Here is a 25,132-nt window from a genome sequence, read left to right as displayed (position 1 = left end):
CTTCTCATCTCCTGGTGGGGTGGGGAGTGCTGCACTGGAGCCCGCAGAAGGAGGGGTCTAAGCCTAGGCACCGAGTCCTGAATGCGTTTGGAAGCATCCTAGGGACAGAATTCCCCGATTGAACTGCACAGGTACTAGAAGCTGGTGCTTATCTTTTTTCACTGTCACCTATTTTACCTCCTGCGCTTTGCCAGGCTAGCAGCTCCCTGGGGAGGAAGGAGGAGTGCAATTCCTGATTTAGGCCTCATCAGCCACCACGTCTGGTTTTTAGGAGACTGCCACCACCCACATTCTGGCCAATGACAGCCTGTGCTCGCTGGCCTGTAATACTTCACAACAGGTGTCCTGGGTAAGGGTGGTTTGGAATGTGGCTGCGTGGCCCAGCCAAGTTTTACATGCAATGGGTTAACTGCTCCCAACCGCGGCAGACTGGGGCAGCCCGGCGGAGGACAGCACTCCTACTTTTTGCTCAAACAGAAAATTGTGACCGCAGAAGCAGCGAGATTTAAATTCACTCGCAACCCGGAAGTTTCCCCCCCATTCTGACGTGTAGTACTGGGCTAGAGAGGGAGAAAGTGACGTGAAGAATCTTTCCGTGCCTCGCTTGGGCCTCTTGGTGGCTCCCAGCCCTGCAGAGGCAGCCGGGACAGCGTGAGGCGTGAGGCGGACGGCCGTCTTCAGTTCGGAACCATTAATAGTAAGATACATCAGTACCGCATTAGTCTGCAGCGGACCATCAACCACCAAGAACAAAAGCAAAAGAGAAATAAAATAGTTCACGCGAAGAGTCCTACTGTGAACGTGTTTATTTTTTGTTTTGCTAAACCCAGAATATAATTTACTCACTGCCCTCTTGCAAACAAAAGCGCGGCGCTAGCCTGGCAACGTGGAAGAGCCCCTTTCAACACCCCCAAGGAAATTACAACCCAGCACGAATTCAGGGACTATTTTATACTGAACCTACAGCGCCAATTCGCACAGTTCTTTGCCTTGATGAACACGTGGTGGGGGAAGGAGATTTTTTTTTAAGGAAGAAATAAGTCCGATTCCCCGGGAGTAATGGTAATACTAATAAATATTATTTATCTGCCACTTACTTAATACGGTCAATTTACCTACATTATCTAACTTAATATAGCAACACTGCAGGGTGACTATTATAATCCCTGCCTTATTAATAATATCAGTGTTTATTATGTGCCCAGCAATGGTGTTTTACATCCATTTATTCCTCACAACAACCCCATGTGAATAGGAATATTATCCCCATTTTATATATAAGTAATTGAGGCATGTCCAGATCACTTAATCTGTCCCAGGTCACATGGCCATACATGGCAAGGATGGGATAGGAACCCAGACTTTGAAATCTTGGCCTCAACATTGTACCACCTAAAAGAGTGACAGGCTCAGGAAAATTGAGGCTTATCTGAGGGCCCAGCGAAGACGACCAGGGGCCCAAACTGGAACCCAAGTCATGGAGAGCAGGGACTGTGGTGCATCGCCCCATCCACAAGCCACCAGCTCGCACCCAGCGCTGTGAATTGCCTTGGAGGCCCACCGTGCGGCCAGGGCAAAGCGCAGTAAGCTTGCAGCCGGAGCCCCACAGGGAGCCAGGGCCAAGGATGGTGAGGTCCACCAAGCATTGAGCTATTTCCTCTTCGGCCGATCCTCCGTGCCAGGGCAGCAGAGACACATCCAACGAACCTTAAAGGGCCGTCTGCCTGGGATCCCAGAGGAACCTTCCCGAACGCGAGAAGCGTGGGGACTCGGGCATGCTGCCAGATTGAGAGAGGAAGAAGGCAGGGGGCTGGCTGGGAGGCTGGTAGAGAGCGCCCCGCCTTTGAGGGGCTCAGCAGGCCCTTCTCTCCGGGACCCCACTGCGTTTCTGTGACAGAAAGCGTTGGGGCTGGCTTAGGAGCAGGCCTTTCGTGGACGCACCGCGCGCGCGCACCCCAGAGAGGAGCACTGTCTCACGCTGGTCAGCGCCTGGGTGCTATTCTTTGGTGTCCGCATTCCCGCCCTGCAAAATCGAACTCAAGTCAGAAAGCGGCTGAGAGGTTGGCGGGCTGGTCTGGAGAAAGGTCCTAGAAGTTGGCCAGGAGGGGGCGGTTTGGAGATTCTGTCTTGGACATGTAAAATCAAATGAAAGAGTTGCCCCCGCCTCGGGGCTCACCCAATCTCGGCAAGGTGTATCAGCAGGGACCTGCAGATCTGCGTCACGAAGGCCACCCCTCCCATTTATCGTGTAGTGTGCAGCTCGGCCTGTCTTGAGGCTCTTTGCTCGTGGGCTTTATCTTTTTTCCTCCTTGCAGCTAATAATTCTCAAGACAGAAGTTATCATCCCACTTGGAGAAGACATTCTGTCCTAATTGTTGTGCACAATGTTCAGCACCTCTGGGGACATAATACATGACAGTTCCTTCCCATTTTACAGGAGGAAAGCACTGATGGTTAAACAATCCTTGTTGGTAGACAAAGCCAGGCGGTGCCTGGAATGGATCTTTGGACAATCACCTGATATCAGGATGGCTTTTACTTCCCCACTGACCTCTCAGAGCAGGAAGTCACCAGCCTAATGTTTCAGAAAACATTCAGGATGTGATTTCTGGGCAGAATTGGGGATGGGGAGAGGGAGGAAGATCCTTGCCAGAAAAATCCAAAAGGAAGAAGGTCCACAAGAGGGGTTTGAGTACGGAAGGGAGTTTTGAATCATCCTCATTATTGTACTCCTATGAGAAGCTCATTATTTGAGTGCTGATCATTTGCCCAGTGCTATGCTGAGTCCTTTAACAGCCATGCTTTCCATCTTGGCAGCCCAGTTGCAATCGCCTGGAGGAAGTTTTAAAATCCTGGAGCAATTAAATCAAATCGCAATTTCCAGGGGTAGGACCCAGCCAACAATGTGTGTGTGTGTGTGTGTGTGTGTGTGTGTGTGTGTGTGTGTGTGTGTGTAAGCTCCCCAGGTAGTTCCAATGTGCAATCATATGTGAGAACTACTGCTTTAGGGAAATTGTCTCATTTAATTCTCACCACTGCACAAGGTAGATATCATTATAATGACAGCATTTCATAGGTAAGAAAGCTGAGGCTTAAAGAAGATCTATATATAGTCCAAGGACATCCCAGAGTCAAACACAAGTTTCTCTGGTGCCAGACAGCAGGTATCCAGCCTCTCTGGTCCGAGTCCCTTCTAACTTTAATACCTCTCACCACAATCCCTAAATTTTACGCCACTGGAGAGACACCCTAATGTTCCAGCAGGCAGAGTTAGGAAGGCCACGGGCATTTCAAAGCCTCAGGGAACTTCAGATCACCTACATCCAGGGTCTTGAGTAGACAGGGAAGCAGAATGGGGAGAAAGGGACAAGAATAGCTTTGGGTTCTCTGGAAAAGGTAGGTCACCAAATGACCCTGGGCCCATACAGAAGGCTGGGTTTAGGAAGGTGATGTGTGAGGGTCAGGCCCAGCCATGTGGGTGTCATATGGACCCTGGGGAAGTCTGTGAAAGGAGCAACTGAACTAGGAAAGCTGACACCTGCCTGGCAGTATTGCCTTGGGAAGAAGTCTCTTCACTACCCGGCTTCAGTTTCCTCTCCTGTAAATTAAAGTGGTTGGATAGGACTCTCTAAAGTTGCTTCCTGCACACACACTTTATGGTTATTTAAGACTTCTGTGTGAATAAACTCAATTCTGGATTAAATTACAATACAAATAACAATATTTTAGCATCTTCATTTCTCTCACCTGCTTTTCACACCTCCTCTAAAAGTAGAAATTGCTACCCTCCTTTTGATAGTTAGGAAAACTGAGACTCAGGGGTACTCTGAATCCTCTAGTGGTTTCTAGTACTATTCCTAGAAACACATGTCAGTCCCCCTCTGTTCTTGGCTTGTTGACCACTCTATAGTTGGAGAACCGCAGGGTAGTGGGAGAAGTCAAAAACACGTAATAGATGGGAAACTGAGGTATTACAATCATCCTAAACCAGCCCCAGATTTCAAGCAGGGTCAGGGCAGGTTTTGTGTTTGGGAAAGGGTCGGTGGAGTGGAGAACTAGCCTTCTAAATCAATCTTTTCTCTTAGTCTCAACTTTTTTTGTCTCTAGCCCAAGGATCACTTCTGGTTCCTAGTAGAGCTAAAGATTCATCAGTTAGTGCCTATACAGAGGTTTGAAAAGTCTGAGGGCCAAAGCTGTGATTTATTTTCCTGAAGGAGGGCCCAGTGTGGGGATACAATGGGGTTCCTGTCCCAAGCACTTCAGCTGTCTACATATACGTGACTTTTACCTCACTGTCCTAATTTCTGACCATTCATTAGAATTGCCCAGAGAGATTTAAAAATAATCATTTCCAGGTCTCCCTCAGATCAATTGAATCAATAGCTCAGATGGTAATGCCCACACATAGGTATTTTTTTTTTTAAATAAAAGCAGCCAGGTTTATAATGTACAGCCAGCATTGAGAGCAGTTGCTCTAGATGCTTATAGAACATCCATGGAGAGGCCAGTAGTCAGCCTGGAGTTTTAAGGAAACAAGTCTGGTTGGAGATCCAGATCTAAGGTTCACATCATGTGGATACATGTAGTTGCCCAGGAAAAGGGTGCAGAGTCTGAGAGAGCTGAGGACCTTAGAAAAGCACAACACCAACAGGAGAAGTGGAAGAAGAGAACATTGAACTGGAGGAACTTGAGGTGCAGTTGAGGGAGAAAAGAATGTCCTGGTGGGCAGAGAGGGCAATAGAGCCAGTGCCACTGCAAGGCTAATTTAAGATTAGGACTGAAAAGTCTTCATTGGACTTGACATCTGGGAAGTCTTGGGTGGCTTTATCAAGAAGGGAAACATGGCAAGGCCAGAGCAGCTGAACTGTGGTGAGTTGAGAAGTATATGGAGGTGAGCCAAGAGAGACAAAGAAATTTCTTTCCCTAAGCCAAGGATGCAATTAGGATTGGGATAGATCTCTCCTGAGAGTATAAGCCTCTCTCCACCACTCCACTGAATTTATAAAAAGAATCTGGCTGTTATTTTTGATGCCCAAATAGAAATGGGCTCTCCCTCACAGGTACCAATGTGCATACTCAAACCCTGCGAGTACTAGATATGCCCGAGAGAAGCCAAACCAAAACTCGGAACCAGACCACCAATCCTATTTAAAACATGCTTGATTCTCCACAGAAACAGTGTCTAACTTGGGGTAGAACAGTCCACTAGCGCCAGGTGGCAAACTAAGCAAAACCAGCTATGACTCCAGGCCACAAGAATCAGTGTGGAAGCTGCCAAGCCGTGGAGGCCTGATTCTGCTGCCTGCCAGGAAGCCGGTGGAGCAAAGCAGCCTATACTCCTCCCCCAGAATGGTTGACCACTATAAGGCAACGTGGAGAGCCTACAATGAAAGAAAACCCACAGAAACACCAAAAAGGAACCAGAAGAAGCCCTATGTGAACAGCCCGATGCTGTCAAGTACCACCAAGAACCTGACTCTGAGAGGAGACTTGTGTCTTACCTTCACAGGCCTAGGGCAGGGCGGGCCCAGCGCTGCCGCCAGGTGGGAGGGGCAACGTGCAGGTCTGTGGTCTCGTGTCCTCCTTTGCTAGGCCTTGGCGACCTCCTCTCCTAGAAGCCCTGCCCACTCCTCCTCTCCGAGTCTGACCCTGTCAAGATCCAAAGGCGCTGCTGGGCTAGCTAGGACCCAGCGGGCTGCCAGGCTGGGCTTGCAGCTCCGGAGTTGTGGGAAGAATATGGACAAGCTCCGCCAAGCTGTCTCCTCCTCAGCTGCCACTTGGCTTACATTTAAAAGACAAGGCCAAATCAGCATAGCAGTTCCCCTTGGGGCAGGGATGACTGAAAGGGGACAGGAGGAGGGATGTTCTCTTTCTTGATCTGGGTGCAGGTTACCAGCTAGGGTTATAAAAGTTCGTTGAGCTTCATGATTTGTGTCCTTTTCTCTTTGTATATTGTGCTGCCATAAAGTTGTTGTTGTTGGTGGTGGTGGGGTGTGTGTGTGTGTTAAGACATTGATGAGCATGCCCAGTAGCCCAGTGTCTCTAGGCACCAAAATACCACCCTGCTATTTCTCTCTCTCTCCAGGCAATGGCCTACAATTTTCCTCTTGCCCTACAGCCACCACCATGCAATTTGCACCTCACTAATTTCCTGGCTAAGGCTTAATGCTATCTGGTCACTGCTCCACCCTCTCTGAATGCAGCAGGATCTAAAGTCAGTCCTGCCCAGCTGTTTGCTGTTTGGTGCTTAGGGGCTCCATCTGATTGGCCACCTGTGACCAGGGCGCTCCTTTTTAGAAATTCAGCTTTAAGGAATCACACAAAGGGGTGGACAGCCGCTCTGGTGACACAAAATAACTGTCTCAGTTTCTTCAAAAGCCGAGGTGCGAATGGAGCTGAGGTGGTTTTGGAGTTGTTCTGAGCATGCAAAATATTCCGTTTCACTTAGGTTTGAGGGGGTGTCACTTGGCAGGACCAAGTGATTGACACTCTTACTCTCCAATTTTCTGCTTGCTGAAGCGTTAAATCGACAACCCTTCAGACAGGAGAAAGCCAACAGCCTGGGCACAGAGCACTTAATTCCAATCTACAAATAAAAAGCTTTTATTAGACCTTCTTTCCTTCTTATTTTACCTTAGATCTCAAATTGTCTTTCACAGGGGCTTGCCAAAAAACAACTGTAGCGGATTGTGAAGTCCTTTCTCAGGTGGCAATTAAAACAGTTGAGTTCTCCTCCGTAATTAAGGGTTAGGAAGACTATATATAAGTGGTGAGTAAACACCTAAGGCTCTTTATTTATGCTTCCTGATTCTTAAAGCAGGGTGAGTTAGTGGAAAAATTCACTTGGGTTAGATGTCAGAAGAGCTAGGTTCTGGTACAGATTAGCTATGTGACCTCAGATAACTTATTTAGCCTCTTTGAGCCTCAGTTTTCTAATCCATACAACCAAACAACTGGAATAGATAATAGTTGTCATGCAGGGAGTCATCAGGCACGGTCTCTGCTCTATAGCTGTAAAATGTTTTATCAGGGTGTGGGGATGTCACACAAGGACAGAAAGGGAGTGTCATGCCGGGCGTCCGGCGGGGTCTCAGCTCCCGCTCCCCACACAAGAACGCAGGATATGGTGAGGCCAAAAAGGAACACTCACGGAGCCATAGATAGGGGAGTCATACCACTATAGTCTCCCTGGTGGCTGGGTTGGAGACACAGAAAGCAGGAGCCACCCTGTCCGCAACCCGCACTCCGCTGTGCTAACTACAATCGGTGCTTGCCAGCCACCATCTTCTTGCTAGCCCCCAGTTGCTGCTAGCGTAGCCACGGCAGTTATATTAGTGGCCAATGGCTCACTGGTTACAGACGGCCAACTAGCCACAGCTGATGGCCATGCAATCACAATTGACGGCCATTTACCACCTGAGCTAGCATCTTTCCACATGAGGCCGAGAGCCTGGAAACTGCACTCCTGGCTCTGTCCCCACAATAGTCAAGGGTCTTTTGTTGTCCAAAGTTCTACTATGTTTCCCTGAAAATAAGACCTAGCCGGACAATCAGCTCTAATGCATCTTTTGGAGCAAAAATTAATATAAGACCCAGTCTTGTTTTACTATAATATAAGACCGGGTATAATATAGTATAGTATAGTATAGTATAGTATAATATAATATAATATAATATAATATAATATAATATAATATAATATAATATAATATAATATCAGGTCTTATATTTTTGCTCTGATCTGAGCATGGGTGAGACATCAACTCCTGGCCAAGTGACAGTTCTGCCTTGATTCCTCCAGCATATTCTGTTTAAAAGTCACCTCTAAAGTTTTCAAAGTCTAAATGTCTTACTAAGGTTTTCAAATGAGTCAACTTAGAAAATTCACTCAGTGCAAAGCATATGCAAGTTGACATTTGATTTACTATCTACCTTAAATTGCTCCAAGTCTATTTGGCTATTTTAAGATTTTCTGTGTGCATGTTTGTGTATGTGTGTATGCACATATACAGAGGGTGCCAAAAAAATATATACACATTTTAAGAAAGGAAAAACTGTATTACAATTGTAATACTCAATATATACCGACAACAAAAGATGAATACAAGTCATGTATATACATTTTTTTGGCACCGCCGGTATATACACACCCAAGTCTGTTTCCACCCCCAGTGGAGATATACATTTCTTTGTGCTTTTTGTTGGAAAAAAACTCCCTATCTAAGAAGCACAAGCATATTTTTGTGGTTATGTGCTTGCACACCTGAGTAGCCATTCCTCACATCCCCACAGATCTCTTACCTCTGGTACCTGTGGCATGGGTCCCCTGTCCCCACGAGCTCCTGCTCCAGAAAGCTGCCCATTGGCAAGATACCCTGCCAGGATTGATTATATAATTTGTGGGGCCCAGTGCAAAACAGAAATGCAGTACCCCTTGTTTAAAAATTATTGAAAATTTCAAGATGGTGACAGCAGAGCATTAAAGCAAGTGTGGGGCTTTTCTAAGACTGCACGCCCATGAAGCCAGCCCTCTGCTTTGCCTGCCTGCACTTTTGGGGCAGAGCCTGCATTAGGGCAAAGGACTGCTGTGCTTCTGGGCAGCTACACCAAGGGCACCGCTTCACTCTCACTGCATGAGCTCAGCGTCCCACCAATCCTGCCTCTACAGGCCAACAGGGAAGGACAAATAGGAGAGGATGGCAGAGCAGGGTACACCAAAGATGGCACATGCTCAGCATCAGTGATTGTCAGCAAGGACTGTTAGAGATCATGACACCCAGCCCCTCACTTAAAAAAATGATAATAATTAAAGGTTGCAGGGTGGGTGGGGTGGGAAGAGACGAGTGGTCAGGTTTGGGGAATCTTCCCTTTCTCTCTATCCTCTTGGACCTGGATCCTGACTTCCTCAGCAAGGAATTACTTTGCTCGGAACACCTTTGACTGCAGGTAGAAGGGGCCACACATCGACTTATTATTCACCTTGAATGAGTGTTTGTAGTTCTTGTGGATCTCTTCAGGGCTCAGCTTAGGGATGTTGACAGCCCCTTGATTTACAGATCGGCAAACAGGCCCAGAAAGGTGCCATGATTTTCCCAAGACTAAAGAACCAGTTAAATAAAGCCCAAGCTCAGACCAAAACCCAGATTTGAATGCTAGCCCAGGCAGTTCCTGCTAACACATAGATATTTACCCCCAGATTGACAAGTCCTCTGGAAATGCAGCCCACTTATCATGATGAAAATGCTTTTAAAACAATCTGAAGTTCAGAGAATAAGTTCTATTTTAATTCTTCCAGTTGCAGATGAGGAAGGAGGACCCCGGACATGAAGCTGCAAAGTCTTCTGTGCCTGTCTTGAACATTCCCAGACTCCTCTTCTTGGGCCCTTGTCACCATGGTGGCAACATTCAGAACCTTTAAGCTCTCTAAGCTGCACTCCTCCCTCTTCATCCAGTTTGAGGGGTTGAGACTTCTGGTATATACAGGTTTTAGTCACAGAAAAGCGGGATTTCCCAGTTGGGAGGGGCCTTGGGGATCCCTAGAGAGCAGTCCCAAGAATGGGAGGAGAAGAGGGAAGGAGAAGGCAGGTGGGAAAGAACCCATTCCAAAGAAACCTCCTTCTTTGGACCCAGAAGGCACTTACTCAGAGAATCTACAACACCAGATCAAGAAGGGATGGCAGAGGCAGGGCCAACCTCTTCACTCTGACGTCAAACCCAAAGCAGGCAGGCCTCTTGCCAGGGTCACAGACTATAATCGTTGTTCCCGACTTCCATCCCAGCCTCTTCCCACCTTGCCATTCCATTAACAGTCTATCTACTGTTTTACTTTAAAATCTTTATCTTGGGGCTTTTAATCCTTCCAATGTATCTTTATTAAGCAAATGCCTGCTGCCTCCCCCAACCTGCCATAACCCCCGTCCCTGAGGGTGAGCTACTGCCAGCACTCCAGCTAGTGGAGATCTTTCTCAGTAGCTTGGACCCTGAAGACCGCTAAAATCTAAGACCTAAGCTGACTTCTGGAGGCAGGCCCTCCGTCCTCAGTTCTCGCTGAGCTGGGACTGCTCCCCTTTTCACCTCCTTCATACTTAGTCTACCCCTCGCTCTCCTCCTGGGGACCCAACACTCCCAGATACATCATTTCTGTTTTCTGGCAGGTTTGAGGTTAGCTCCATTAGTGTTTAATAATTTTTCATGTCGTACCTCTCCCCATACCCAGTACCCCCATGCCTCTGGTGTGATTTCTCCTCCAGCTGCTGAGTCTCAGATGAAGGCTACCGGCCTGTGGAATGTACTCTCTAGGGTACGAGAAGTGTCAGCGTGCAGAGCAAGCCAAGTGAGGCGGGAGCGTGTGCCTGTAAGCCAGCCTCAGCTAGGACAATGGGACTTTTATTTCTGGCCTGGCTCAGCTGGCAGTCTCTCTCCCACTCTGTGTCTTGGTTGGGCTTTGGTTTAAAGTTACCCTTTCAGGATTAGGTTGGTGTTTTCTTTCCCATGCCACCAGGGAAGTTTCTGTTTCCGAAGTGGACTGTACACAGACAGGTCAGTTAGTCACCGGCCTTTGCCGGACCACAAGCGTTGCTGTTCAAAGGCTTCTCTAAATCACCCTGGCATAGGAGGCCAACCAAATTTGCTTCTTGCCATGTGGAAAGGCGTGTTGCAGTGCAGGCTAATCTTTAAATTATTGTTTTCTATTTGGTATATGTTATTATAACCAAGCACCACCCCGAGCAAGGCTTTCACAGAAAATTCTGGAAGAACTGCTGGGATAGGGGGGTTGTCTGTTTAAGCAGCCTTGGCTCTTTGCTCCTCATTTTTATACCTTCAGTCACCACAAAGTCTGGCCATCCAGGATACCAAGATCCCCTTTTCTCTGAAACTCAAATGAAAAAACAAATGAAAAAACAACAAAAAAAAGTTATTTGGTTCCTTTTAGCCCAACTGAGACGGACTTGAGATGGACTAGTATTTTTTAAAAAGAAACACTAAAAACCCTGGGGGGTGGAGGCTGGGAACACAGAAACTCTGTTAAATCAGTGAAGCTCTTTTGGAAATCCCAAGGCCTTTATTCTAAATCCCAAGGCCATTCCCATGGTGATGTGGCTAGCTAGCTCCCTATTATTTTCTGCTTAGGAAAACTGTGCCCCTTGAATACCCCCCAACCCAGATCATGAGACCTCAGCTTCCACACAGGGGGATCTTCTAGAAGCTTGTCCCCTTGCAAGCCTAAAGTCTGATGTTAATTTAACCACACAGTAACCATACGCACAGCTACACCCACACCGTAAGTGTAAGCACATTAAGAACCAGGGCTGACTTCTCTCACTGTACCATCATCTTCTCTAGACTTTATCATTTTTCTTTCTTCTTATTAGTACAAAGGTAATACCTATTTATAGGAAGGGCACAAAGTAAACAGAGCAAAACAAAATACATTCCTCTCATCCCTTTTCCCTAAATCGTACTCGTAGGAGTAACCTAACAGTTTGGTATCTATCCTGTCAGATCACAGACACTGTAAGCAATAAAAATAAAACACCAGGGTCAAGGTTTTGTTGTTCATGTCGTTTTCAGCTTTTGTTTACAAACTTTATTGAGAGAAATTTGCATACAATAAAATACATCCATTTTAAGTGTACAGTTGATGAATTTTGGTGAAGGTACGAGGTCTGACAATTAAGTTCATGAACTTGTCGCAACGATGTTGTTGACCTTTTTTGATATCAGAGGAATGATTCATTATGAATTTGTACCAACTGGACAAACAGTTAACCACGTTTACTATTTTACTATTTGGAAGTGCTGAAAAGGCTCCATGGAAAAGTTAGGTGACCTACAACAATTCATGTCATGGCTCTTGCATAATGACAATGCACCAGCTCACACAGAACTGTCTGTGAGGGAGTTTTTAGCCAGTCAACAAATAACTGTATTGGAACGCCCTCCCTACTCACCTGATCTGGTGCCCAATGACTTCTTTCTTTACCCGAAGATAAAGGAAATATTGAAGGGAAGACATTTTGATGACATTCAGGACATCAAGAGTAATACGTTGACAGCTCTGATGGCCATTCCAGGAAAGAAAGAGTTCCAAAATTGCTTTGAAGGGTGAACTAGGTGCTGGTATCGGTGCATAGCTTCCCAAGGGGAGTACTTCAGAGGTGACCATAGTGATATTCAGCAATGAGGTATGTAGCACTTTTTCTAGGATACGTTTGTGAACTTAATTGGCAGACCTCATACACACCAAACATTTCCATCACCCAATAAGTTCAATTGTGCTATAATTTCCTATTCTAGCCCTAGGTGACCACTGATCTGCCTTCTGTCATTACAGATTAATTTTGCTTTTTCCAGAATTTCATATATACTTTTGTGTCTGCTTTTTTTATCCTCAGTGGAATGTTTTTGAGATTCATTCATGTTGTTGTGTGCATCATACTCCAATCTTTTCTATTGCTGAGTAGTATCCCATTATACGAGGTACCATAATTTGCTCATCTACTCATCTGCTGCTGGACATTTAAATTGTTTCCAATTTGGAGTTATTACAAGTAGCCCAAGAAACTGTTATATTGTTGTTTTATATATATATTTATATTTACATATAAATATATATATAGAGAGAGACAGAGAGACAGAGACAGAGACAGAGAGAGACAGAGAGACACAGAGAGAGACAAAGAGAGAGAGACAGAGAGAGACACAGAGAGAGAGAGAGAGAGAGAGAGAGAGAGAGAGAGAGAGAGAGAGAGAGAGCCAGCAAATTGAAATTTAGCTCAGGCCTATGTATTTCAGAACTTAGTAATTATCAGGCATGTTTCCAAGGCAAATATCCCTATGTGAGCACAAAATACAGAAGAGCTATTTTAATCATGATTGTAATGATGAAAATCATTAACATTAAAGGCTTACATCACTTGCAGACACTATTTTATTTTTTTAAATTATTTAGTTTTTCAGTTACAATTGACATTCAATATTATTTTATATTAGTTTCAGATGTACAGCATAGTGGTTAGACATTTATATAATTTATGCAATGATTCCACCAATTAGTCTAGTACCCACCTGACACTGGACGTAGTTGTTGCAACATTATTGGCTATATTCTCTATGCTGTACTTTACATCCCCATGACTGTTTTGTAACTATCAATTTGTACTCCTCAATCCCTTCACCTTTCTCACCCTGCCACCCACCCCCCTCCCCTCTGGCAACCTTCAATTTGTTTTCTGTATCAATTAGTACAGACACTATTTTAGACTTGACACTCTTTAGTGATTCTATAAATGCCAGGCTCTTAATATGTTCTTTCTCAATTTCCAAAAAATTTAAGGGCATGTATACATCAAAAACAAGGTATTACTGTTTCACAATACTTTACTACCACTGAGCCCTTTTTTTCTGAGACAACTGGCTTTCTCAACACTTGGTCCTACTATGGTCTGAAGTTGAGAAACAGCAAACTCAGAAACAGCAAATTCACATGCCCCTTGCTTCTCCCTATCACAGGCCACTCACTACCTGATTTTCAACTTTAGGTTTTCTAAGACACCTACAGACACATCTCCTTTCTTGATTCCATATGTTCACTCTTTAAGTAACATAGAAGTAAGAACCCTAAGGACTCCCTAATGAAAGGAGCACTAAATAGCTGTGCTCGCTGGCCCCTCTCTGTGTGCCTCCTGTTTTTTCCTCACTACACTCCCCTTGGTTTAAAAAAAAAAGGAGAATACATGATCAAATCCCATGATCAGAGTCTGTTTTCTAACAACTGCTTCAATCATAGTAAGGAACATTTATGTATTATTACTCTTAACACTGATCTTGATTGGCTGGAAATAATAGCAACTATTCATTCCATAAGGAGACAAAATGTATGATTATAATGTATCAAGATTCTTTTTATAAATGAAAAGAGAGAAAAAGAAAGCAAACAGCCGTGCAATGACCAGGATGTAGCAATTTGCAAGGCAGTGACAAGGGACACAGAGCTAAGGAACTGGCTGCCTCAGTGGGCTATTAAAGTCTCTTTGGTTTCTACGTGAGTTGCCTTGTCAAAGCTATGTTTGTCATTGACATTTAATATAAGATACCATAGATAACGTTCTATCGGTCCTGCAGCCAAAATGTCTCTGTCCTCTGACTCTGCTCTACAAGTAGAGACCTGGCCTTCTTGAATGAGTCCTTTGCCATACAGGCTGGCCCAAAGGATGTGAAGAACTGCTAGGGTGACTTCCTGAGAATGACTTCCCAGCCCTTCCACAGTCCACAAAGAGAGACAAGGCTGGCTCCACTGGTAATTAGAAGACGTGAGGGATCCTTAGTTCTGCCCTAGAAACACTGACATGTGCGCCTGCTCACACAGATCCTTTAAATCCTGATTTAGATCAAGTTTTAGGGAATTTAATAAGAATGATTCCCAGGAACCCCTCAACCACAGCTCTGCTATATACACATCTTTTAATTAAAAAGAACCCATTAAAAAAGATCTTGAATAAATATATAAAGTAGATAGCACCAAAACATGGTTTGAGTTACTTTGCTGACTTCATGAGGTAATTTGGATGATGGAAGACATGCCACCCAAAAAGCAAAATCATCTAGTGAAGTGGTAGAATAAACCTACACATTCAAGCCATGACGTCCATGCTTCTAGCCAGGAATGCAATTTTCCCCTTTCGAATTATTCATTTCCTTTTTAATAGGTCACGTCTCATTTACCTTGATTTAGCATCAGACCAAGTACAGTTATGTATTTGGGGTAGGGAAGGGAGTAGAAGGAAAAAGAACAAGAGAGAACTTTATGTGAAATATGGTGACCCTGTCCTTAAAATCCAAGTCCATGCAGGTCAAGAATTGTACCACATCTTTGATTCTTTTTATATTCTGGGAAGCGTATAGGACTTCCTTATGTTTATGTACTTGGAAGAATAACGAGAAGTATGTTTGAAAATACCGTTTGATGAATAACGCTTTTGCATGTGTCACTATGAGGAAGTATCATAAGGCACATTTCACCACAAAGCCAAGGAGCATATTTAAAAAGAAAACTCCACTATAACATGAAAAATAGACCGATTCTACATCTGTCTACAGGATGAATAAATCACTAAACAAATATTTTAATGGCCTTAAAATACAACCTCAAAGAGCAATTCCCTAAGGTGGTTAGCTTGAGTCCTCATTAGAAGGTTTATTTTCTTTGAGTGCATAGATTGTTATACATCTACAATTGCAATTATGATAAATTTACAGGAAAAATATCATGTGACCATATCATGTTACATGGGCATTCTATACATGATAAGGAATAGAAATAAAGAATTGAGATGAAGCTGTAATAACCAACTTTGATGAAGGAAATGCCACAGTCTGAGGTTCCAATTCTGACAGGAACTGTAGGTGATTAAAAAAAAAAAAATTCATCTAAAACCCTGATTGCTTTCCACTATATTCCCCCTTTGTGCCACAGTTCCTGTTGTACTTACAAGCCCATAAAGGAAGCATAGAACTCAAAAAATACCTGTTGAATAAATAAATATGGAACCCAATGTAGTTCTTAACGTTCTACTAACTTTTTTTATAGCATTCTTTGTTTGTTTTTTAACTTACATTGGCTTGGTGGTTAGAGATCATTTTATGAAAGGTTAGGAAATTATCATGATCTTCAAGAGGTGATTAACCTTCCTAAACCTTAGTTTCTCTTTCGATAAAACACATTTTTTCCATTAACTCATGTATGAGAGTGCTTTGAACATTTTAAGCAAGGTCTAAAAAAAAATGTCTATTTTTACCAGAAAAAAAAAAGAAACAAAGAAAAAGGCAGTACAAACTTGTCTCACCAAGTCGGAGACAGGAATGCATAAATTATGCAAAATGTGGTGGCATTCTGACTGAAAGTCGGTCTCAGTCCTCATAGGTAACCATCATAAAGCAGTGTAAGGTATAATCTTTCAATTATTTTTTTTCTACGTTCTTCCAAATGTATAGTGATTTTTTTTTTAATTTGAAGTTTGTGTTTTTCTTAGGTTCATCCGTTATTCACTGCCAGCCTTCTAAGAAAAGGATCTCTTTCATTCATTAATCCATCCATCAAAATTTCCTGAACCTTCACTGTGTGTCTGGCACTGTTCTAGGCGTGGGGCATACAGCATGGGGTCCCTGCCTTTATGGCCAACTTCCCTGGGTCAGGACCCCGCATCTCACTGTGAATGTTTGTCACCTATCTCTTGAACCTTTGGGAACACATATTTTAGTTACTGGGAGGAGCTTCTGACTGCAAACCTTCCTTGGGTGTACTCTGTGCTAAGTTATAAAATTTAATTCAACTAAATATATTAGCTAATAGAACTGTATTACATACATTCTGTATAATTTCATTGAAACCAAATTATTTTTATCTTTGAATTTAGACTAGAATATATTTTGTCTTCCTGTTGTTTCATTTGGGGATCGTTGACGTGTAATACGGTATAACTGTAGTTGTTTGGACTCCCCCTCGACCTACCAAGTTTTGCCTAAATCGTACCACCAACCACAAGAAGAAAACATTCCTCAGGAGGAATCTAGCCTTTTCTCATATACCACAGAGAAACTGCTGTCCTAGCTTAGATAATATTCTGGAACAGGAATATTCAAATGTACTGTTTTAGAGAAAAAGGACAAATGCCTTCTAGATTGTCTTGCTTCGTGTGCTTCCATGACTAGGGCAAAAAGCATGTGCCCATGTGTGCACAAGTACACACGCACACACACACGCACACACTTGTCAAGCATCTAAGCTCCCAGAACTCTGGAGTCAGCATCCGATATTCACTGCCCCAGGTCCCAGTAGCTTCCTCTGGGGAATAAATGCAAACACTGTAGTAAGGAAACTAACTACCTGAGAGGCCATTTCTTAATGCTATCTCCCTCTGACATACCTGACTGGTTATGAGAAGAGACCAAGCCTCAGTCCCTCTCCAGAAGCTTCTGGCTGGTAAATCCGTCCTCCAAGTCCTTCATGAGCACCCAGAGTCAACCAGCTGTCCTACACAGAGGTCTGATTGAGGCTCAGCTCTGGCTCGCTTGCTGGCCTGGTCAGTATAACATTTATAACTGCCTGCTGACCTTGCTTGGCCCACTGTAGACTGTGGGCATTTGTGCGGTCCCCCATGAGAACACCTCTGCCCAATTCTCAACCTTGGGCAAGAACTTTTTGAGCCCTGGCAGCTGAAATGAACTGCCTGGAGAACAAAGAGGCATTTGCTGGGGCCTGTAAATGAACGCCTCCGAGGTGAATGAAGGCAATTTCTCAGCCCCGCTGGGGCTGGGCTGAGGTTGGGAGGGCAGCCTGTGGGGTGAGAAAAGGGGCTCCGTGTTGGGAAGAGGCAGTCCAGCCTGGGCCCTGTGTGTCCCTGCACGTCCTTGCTGAGTGTGCCAAACTGCTAGGCTAACAGCCCTCTGACCCTGAGCCACATCTGTAGCTACAGCCAGTCATGTAGACCATGAAGCAGGTTGAGATTGATCAGCCCAACAAGAAGCTTTGCATCAACTCTGAGCACAGAGTGGACACATGCTGGAGACCCTGAGGAAACCAGGGAAGACCATTACCTACCTCGGCCCCAACTAGCGAAAGCCTGGGCCCTGGCCGCAGAATGGACCAAAGCAGGCAGGACAATGATCCTTTCCTGCCCTCCAGACAGATCTGGAACCCGCCAATGCTGCTCACAACAGGAGTTCCTGCAGAGACCCTCACTTGCCATGCTCCTCCCTAGCTTCCCTGCAATAAAGTCGAGCTGTTTTTGTTAGGAAAAAAATAAATAATACACAAAATTAGCACTGATGTCAGCAACACTTTTGGGTGATATTCATAAACTTTAATGATTACACTCACTGACATATCTTTATACTAAAAAGTCCTAGTAAGGTCATATTCCTTACATGACACCTTGTAGCCTATCTCCTCTCACCCCAAGACTCTCTTTCAGGAATGAGGTCCCTATGTTTCACTTACCCACTCCTGTGTTAAAAAATCTCTCCTATGATTCCCATCCCACCTGTGGGGGCCACGAGCAGTTGTCCAGCTGTTTCCTTCTCCCTGTGTACTTTCCACCTCTGTAACCAGTCATACCACATGGCTTGAAGCTCCAGAACACGGGATTGCCAAGCTCATACAGATTTTGTATGGCAGTGCCTGCTTGATTTATTGTTACCACTACCCCCAACCAGACACCAGGCTCTGAACTGCATGGGTCATTCAGTCCAGGTTTCTAGATAGAAATCTGTAACTATAAGCAAAGGGTCTTTTAATAACAGATTTTGTGGAGACAAAACCAGTTGGCTGATACTAGCTTCATGATGGGAACAAAATTATGAATGGTTAACTTAAACATATTGTGAACAATCATAGAGAAGTTTTCTGCTAGCTGCTCCTAATTCTCCCCTCTTCTTAAAAAATGAACTGGTGAAAACCACCACCCACTGTGGTAGCCAGCTTTCAAGATGGCCTCCAATGATCCTTACCTCCTGGTTTGCATTGTTCCCTTACACATTGTAACTGTGTGAGTCTGTATGACCAATATAACACGGCAGAAGTGATGGTATATCACTTTCACGATTAGGTTATAAAAGGTACAGAGGCCTCCATTTTAATCTATCTCCCTGATCATCATTCTGGGAGAAGCCATCAGCCATGTTGCAAGAATGCTCTGTGGAGAAACCCATGTGATGAGAAACTCAGGCCTCCAGCCAACAGCCATGTGAGTAAGTCCCCTGGGAAGTAGCTCTTCCAGCTCCAGCCAATGCCTTGATTACAACCTCACAGGGGAACCCAAGACTAAACTGCTCTCAAATTTCTGACCTACAGAAACTATTAGATAACTGTTCATTATTTTAAACCATGAAGTTTTGAGGGCAATTTGTTGCACAGCAATAGATAACTAATATAACAAGAATGATGACCAGTCCCAACTTATTCCTCCTCTGGATGTCATAGCTCAGCTAACCTTCTTCTCAGACCTTGCTGCTCTTGCCATAGGATGATCAGCAGTGAGGTGGGAGTATCTTTGCACCAGGAATCTCACAATGATCTTTATTTAGCCTTAGTCCAGGGGCTTAGACAATACATTCTCTAAGAAGGGACAACATGTAAATTGCTAATAAAGGTTAGAAAAAATTAAGTATTTAACTGGTAACTACAGATGAGTAAATGCAAAAAATGATATTCTACTTTTTTTACTTATCAAAATAGTCAGGTTTTTTTAAAAAAAAGAACTGTAAGATAATAAATTTGTCTTGTTTGAGCCACTAAAAATTAGGTTTTAAAAAATATTCATATTTACCGATAGTTCATTATTTCTGAAATGTATTAAGAACACCAAAATTTTTTCATACTGTGATGCAGGGTTGATTATACGTCTAGGAATAGCTCCTATAAAAGCAATCTAATGCAGAAATGCAGATAGAAATTTATAGCTGAAGATGTTCAGTGCAGCATTCACAGTAGTAAAATGTTAGATACAACCTTTGTCCTATAATAGAGGATTTGCTTTTTAAAAAATTATGGCACATCCATTTCATTTGAAGTTCTGTTGCTATTGAAAACTAAAGTTATAAAGCTTTTTTATTATGTGGGCAAATGGCTAAATAGATATGCAGAATACAAATTTATAAATGCAATATAGTTTCAACTCTAGAAATATAAACATATATGAATCAAAGACTGGAGAGAAATATGTTAAAATATTAACATCACTTATTGTCTGAATAATTCTCCCAGGCAAGGATTTGGAATAATTTCTTATTTATATGTCTCGGTTTTCACATTGATACATATTAGTTTCATAATCAGAAAACAAAATGTTTAAAAATGCAAATGTGTGGGGCTGGCCCGTGGCTCAGGGGGTTGGAGCTCCATGCTCCTAACTTTGAGGGCTGCAGGTCTCACATGGGCCAGTGGGCTCTCAACCACAAGGTTGCCAGTTCAATTCCTCGACTCCCACAAGGGATGTTGGGCTGCGCCCCCTGCAACTAGCAACAGCAACTGGACCTGGAGCGGAGCTGCGCCCTCCACAACTAAGACTGAAAGGACAACAACTTGAAGCTGAACTAGATTGAAAGGACAACAACTTGAATTGGAAAAAAGTCCTGGAAGTACACACTGTTCCCAATAAAGTTCTGTTCCCCTTCGCCAATAAAATCTTTTTAAAAAATGCAAATGTGTGGAAAATGTCATTTCTTAAAGTATCTAATATATATGCATTGTCCTTCAATCTTGAACCACAATATTTTGGGTGATTCGTGAATGATTCACATCAAAAGCCTTGGCCACCTAAGATTCACACTTTATTTTTTTCAGGCAGAGGGGACCAATGGATATTCTCCAATAAGACTGTGGATTGAGAAGCAAGTGTGTTGTGAGCCCAGGAGGACACTGGGAAGATGTGTCCACTGCCGCATTCATGGTGTGACAACAAAGTACCCTGGGTGAGGTGTTCTGAAGGAAACCCTGTGAACACAGGATTCTGTTTCCTTTCCTTAGAGATGGAAGTGGGAAGATAGAATGTAATTACAAAAAGTTGGTCACTGAGTCTGAAAAAGACTCAAATTACTGACAGCTTAAAGTAATCAATGCTATGAAAGCCATAATTATCCCAATACCATAAAGGTTTGGGGTTTAAAAAAAGAAAAGTTCTTCCAATCTGTGTCTTTCTGTCTGGATCCTGGATCTCTCCAGTTACATAACTAGAAAAGGGCCGGCTCAGGAATGAATCACAGATGGCTCTGCTCAGTGTTTGCTTTGAAGTCAGTCCAACTTGATTTATCTGGTCTGTGGTTTGAGGATGGTGTGGAAGAATCCAGCGACACAGCCACGTCCGGGCTCCAACTTAGGGACATAGCATCTGATTCCTGGGCACAGTGCATGAGAAGAGGATGTGCCCTTCTGGGTGTTGATTGTGATCCTGGCGACTTGGTAGAGAGGGAGGGTGGAAGGTGTTGCTTCCTGGTCTCCTGCCCTGGGGCCTGCGGGCTGGCTGAGGCTGCTTCTTGACCTGCTGTGTGACCCTGCGGCTCTAAGCATGAACCAGGCTTGGCCTGACTGGTCCCTTCCAACCACGGAGGCTTCAGACCTCTCTTAGCTGGGTAAGGTCAACAGGGACTCCTGGTTTCAGCCTCCATTGTGGGTCTCGGTATTTATAGCTTGTTGTTCTGTTCATTTTCTTTCAGGTGTTTAATTATATCATTTCCCTCTCCAGTTTTCTGAAAGGAATAATTGACTCGAGAAGCTGGAATGTCAAATATGTGTGCAGGGTGGTGTGAGGTGACTGTGGGAAGCAGAGAATGTGAAAAGGTGTCACTGAGAATTGAAGAACAATGAAGACCAACACCAGGCAGGCACTAGAAGTCATGGAGTTCAGGGGCCACAGACCCAGGCACCTCCAGGGACACAGCTGGTTACCTAAAGGTGGGAACTTGGCAGGTATTACACAGCACGGAGCAGAGGGGCTGTGGACTGGAAAATGCACATTCTTCCCACTGGTATGCAAAATAAAAAACCGTAATAATAATTTGTAGGCCAAAGAAAAACACAACTGCAGGTTGGATGGCCCAAAGGTCAGCAATTTGACATTTTGTGTGATCCCACCCCTTCAATGTACAGATAATAAATACGAGGTTTGATAAGTAAGTTTGCGAACTTGTCACAATGATGTTGCTAAATTTTTTTGATATCAGAGGGATTATTCATTATGAATTTGTACCAACTGGACAAACAGTTAACCACGTTTACTATTTGGAAGTGCTGAAAAGGCTGCATGAAAAATTTAGACGACCTGAACTTTTCGCCAACAATTCATGGCTCTTGCACACGACAATGCACCAGCTCACACGGCGCTGTCTGTGAGGGAGGTTTTAGCCAGTAAATAAATAACTGTAACGGAACACCCTCCCTACTCATCTGATCTGGCCCCCAATGACTTCTTTCTTTACCCGAAGATAAAGGAAACATTGAAAGGAAGACATTTTGATGACATTCAGGACATCAAGGATAATACGATGACAGCTCTGATAGTCATTCCAGAAAAAATGTTCCAAAATTGCTTTGAAGGGTGGACTAGGTGCTGGCAATAGTTCATAGCTTCCCAACGGGAATACTTTGAAGGTGACCATAGTGATATTCAGCAATGAGGTATGTAGCACTTTTCTTAGGATGAGTTTGCAAACTTAATTGTCTAAACTCATAAGTCCAGGGAGACAACACATTTAGTTAGTGACCAGCTAGGCTTCGAACTCAGGTCTTCTGACTCCCTGGCCAGCGGCCTTCTCGTCTAAATCTCCTCTGAGAAACTGCCTTGATGGCAGCTCCTATTCCCCCACTGGGGCCATTATAACAGTTTGACCACAAAAAGTACCCCATCAATTAGAAAGTCCAATTAGAAAGTCTCCTGCTTCTGAAACTCCCACCTTAGCAGAATGCTTGCCCATCAGAGACTGTCTCAGTTATTTCCCCTTTTTATACCATGAAGCTACTGTCTTTTCTAATATCTTTCAAACTTGTGAAACAAAATTGAGTTGCAGAAGGGCTCCCACCCTGAAAATTTATGAATTAATAGCCAGTGTTCATTTTGTCCCAGGCTTAGTTTTGCCTTTGTCACTGCCATATTTGAGAAGACTGCAGCTCTCAGAGATTTTGTCCTGTGTCTGTCTGTTCCTGGTCAGTAGATATAACCAGTGCCCCATCACCAGCAAACTTTTACTAACTTTCCCAAACAGCCCCCATTCCTAGGATAGCAGCAGCCAATCTCTGCTCCCCCTGCATTGGAGCAGCGGAAGAGGCTCCTGGGCCCACAGGATCCTGGGGACCTGCCTGTCTGTCCCCCGGAGCCTTGCACAGTGCCTCCTGGATAAGGTGTTCTCCTGGAGCCCCACCCACCTCCGCTGCCGAGGCTCCCCACCATTACCCCTCCTCCACCTCCTTGCCACCCAGTCTTCCCTAGGGTGCTGTCATCTTTGGAGTCACAACACCTCTCTGCACTCCTGTTTTGAATATGTACTCTGTGGCTCAAGTTTGAGCAAAAGCCTTAGTGACCAAGACCCCTCATTTTTTCTCCCCTGTAAGAATCTGCTGAAGGCCATCATTGCAATCTCTAGGATTTATCAAGCACTTATTACTCCCTAGGCACAGACCTAAGCACCTCACATTCTTCCTCTTATTTAATTCTCACAGAAATTTTATCAGGTAGGCATTCTTATTTCCTTTGTGCCAGTGATGAGGGTCAGAGAGGTTTAGCAAGTTGCCCGGGGTCACACAGGGGCAGAATTCAGATTTGAACCCAGGATTAAGCTGGACTCTTGACCACCTTCCTATAAGGCATGTCTGTCTTTCACTGGGAGTGTCAGCCTTTCCCCCACCTCCACCCCACATCACAGACCCTGTCCTCATGCTATCGTCACCTCCAAAACCCTGAGGGCCTGGTAGTATGAGTTTCAGGGTATGGGAAGAGAACACCACCAATTTAAGTTCTTTGTAGGTCCTCGGGCATAATAACTTTTATAGGCACCACTCCCGTGATAGCAACTCATAGTAAAATGCTTCAGCATCCTAATTTAAATATAAATGCTGTTGAAGACATTTTGAAAGGCATTTTATAACTCCGCTTTTGAAAGGATTTTTTAAATTTTCACTTAGCCACCTCATTTTCTTATTTTGAAATCAATTCAATTTTTAGTTCTGAAACATTTTCTAGGTTCTTGCAAAGCCCTGGGTTTATACAGTATTTAAATGATTTTTGAAAAACATCATGGGGATGGGAAAGAGAGACTCTCCAGATGGTTCCACACCCTCAGCAATGTGTAAACCTCTGACTCAATCTCCATAAGCATGAGTTTGCCTCCTGAGGTGGCAGCACTGAATCCTTTACTTTAGTGTCTTCGGGGAATTTCTGACCCCAAGTCTTCTGTTTTGGTGTTCTTTGAACATTTCCAACTGGTTGCTGCCATGGGAGGGAGTGATTGAAAATAGAAGTATGATTTATGCTGTGTAGCACCAATTCTCAATTCCTGAAGCCAAGGGGCGCCCACTTCCCTGAGTAAAGGTCAAAGACCAGGAGCGATGCATGTTATAGATATTGGCAGTACTTTATCTCTGGGAGGGTGTATTAGTTTATGAGAGCTACCATACCAAATACTGGACAGACTGGGTGGCTTGAACAACAGAAACTTATTTTGAGTTTGCTTACTGTCTCTGTGTGTGTGTGTGTGTGTGTGTGTGTGTGTGTGTGAGTGTGTGTGTGTGTGTGTGTGTGTGTGTGTGTGTAATGATGGGAGGTGATAAACAACTACTTGCTTTGTATTTTGTTTGGTTTTGTTTGTTTTGTTTTATGTAGGGTAGTTCAGAGAATTGTCATGGGAGATCACTCATAGTTAGGCCTTTGGTTTCAAACATGAAAGCCCAATGAGGGAATTTAGCTAATGGCCTAGCAGTAGGGAGGGAATAGGGTCTGTGAGCTTCAGGTTAAGAGGAGAACACCTCCTTCTTGGTCTCCCAAGATCTGGAAGGGCTTTGTACAAGCAGCATTGCAGGAGTGGCCAAGGCCTGAGCCTGCCCACACACACGGACCCTGAGGTAGCAGAATCAGGACGCCGAGTGCCTGTGGAGAGGACACTGACCCCTGTGACTCTAGTAACCCTGCATGACACTTCCTGAAGCCAAGACTGGTACAGAGGGAAGGAGATGCTGGGGGAGACAGACTCCTTCAAACGGACAGAGGTGACTGATAGAGAAGACAGACCCTGCTGCTATGCAAGCCCAAGGGTTTTTACATAAGGCGGGGATGCAGAACCCCGAGAACTGGTCTGGAGATTCTCACCACCTGGGAGAGTAGGTTTGTGTACTAGATTTATTTAATTTAGAAAAATTAATGGGACATTTCTTATAATCTGAGTATCACAGAGCAATTGATATTGTACATTTATTCTGGTTCGTTTCCAATATTTTCCATCTTGTTCAAGCTGTGCGATCCCAAACTAGGCATGATAAATTCATCAAGAGTGGACAGAAAGGCACCCAGCCATTTTCCTGGCCTCCTCACAATAAGTGTCATGTGTGTATGTATCTCCTTCATCTCCATGGGGTCCGTTTTTCCAAACC

Source organism: Rhinolophus hipposideros, assembly GCF_964194185.1.
Source record: "Rhinolophus hipposideros genome assembly, chromosome: 7".
NCBI lineage: Eukaryota > Metazoa > Chordata > Mammalia > Chiroptera > Rhinolophidae > Rhinolophus > Rhinolophus hipposideros.
Note: the sequence above shows the minus strand (reverse complement) of the source record.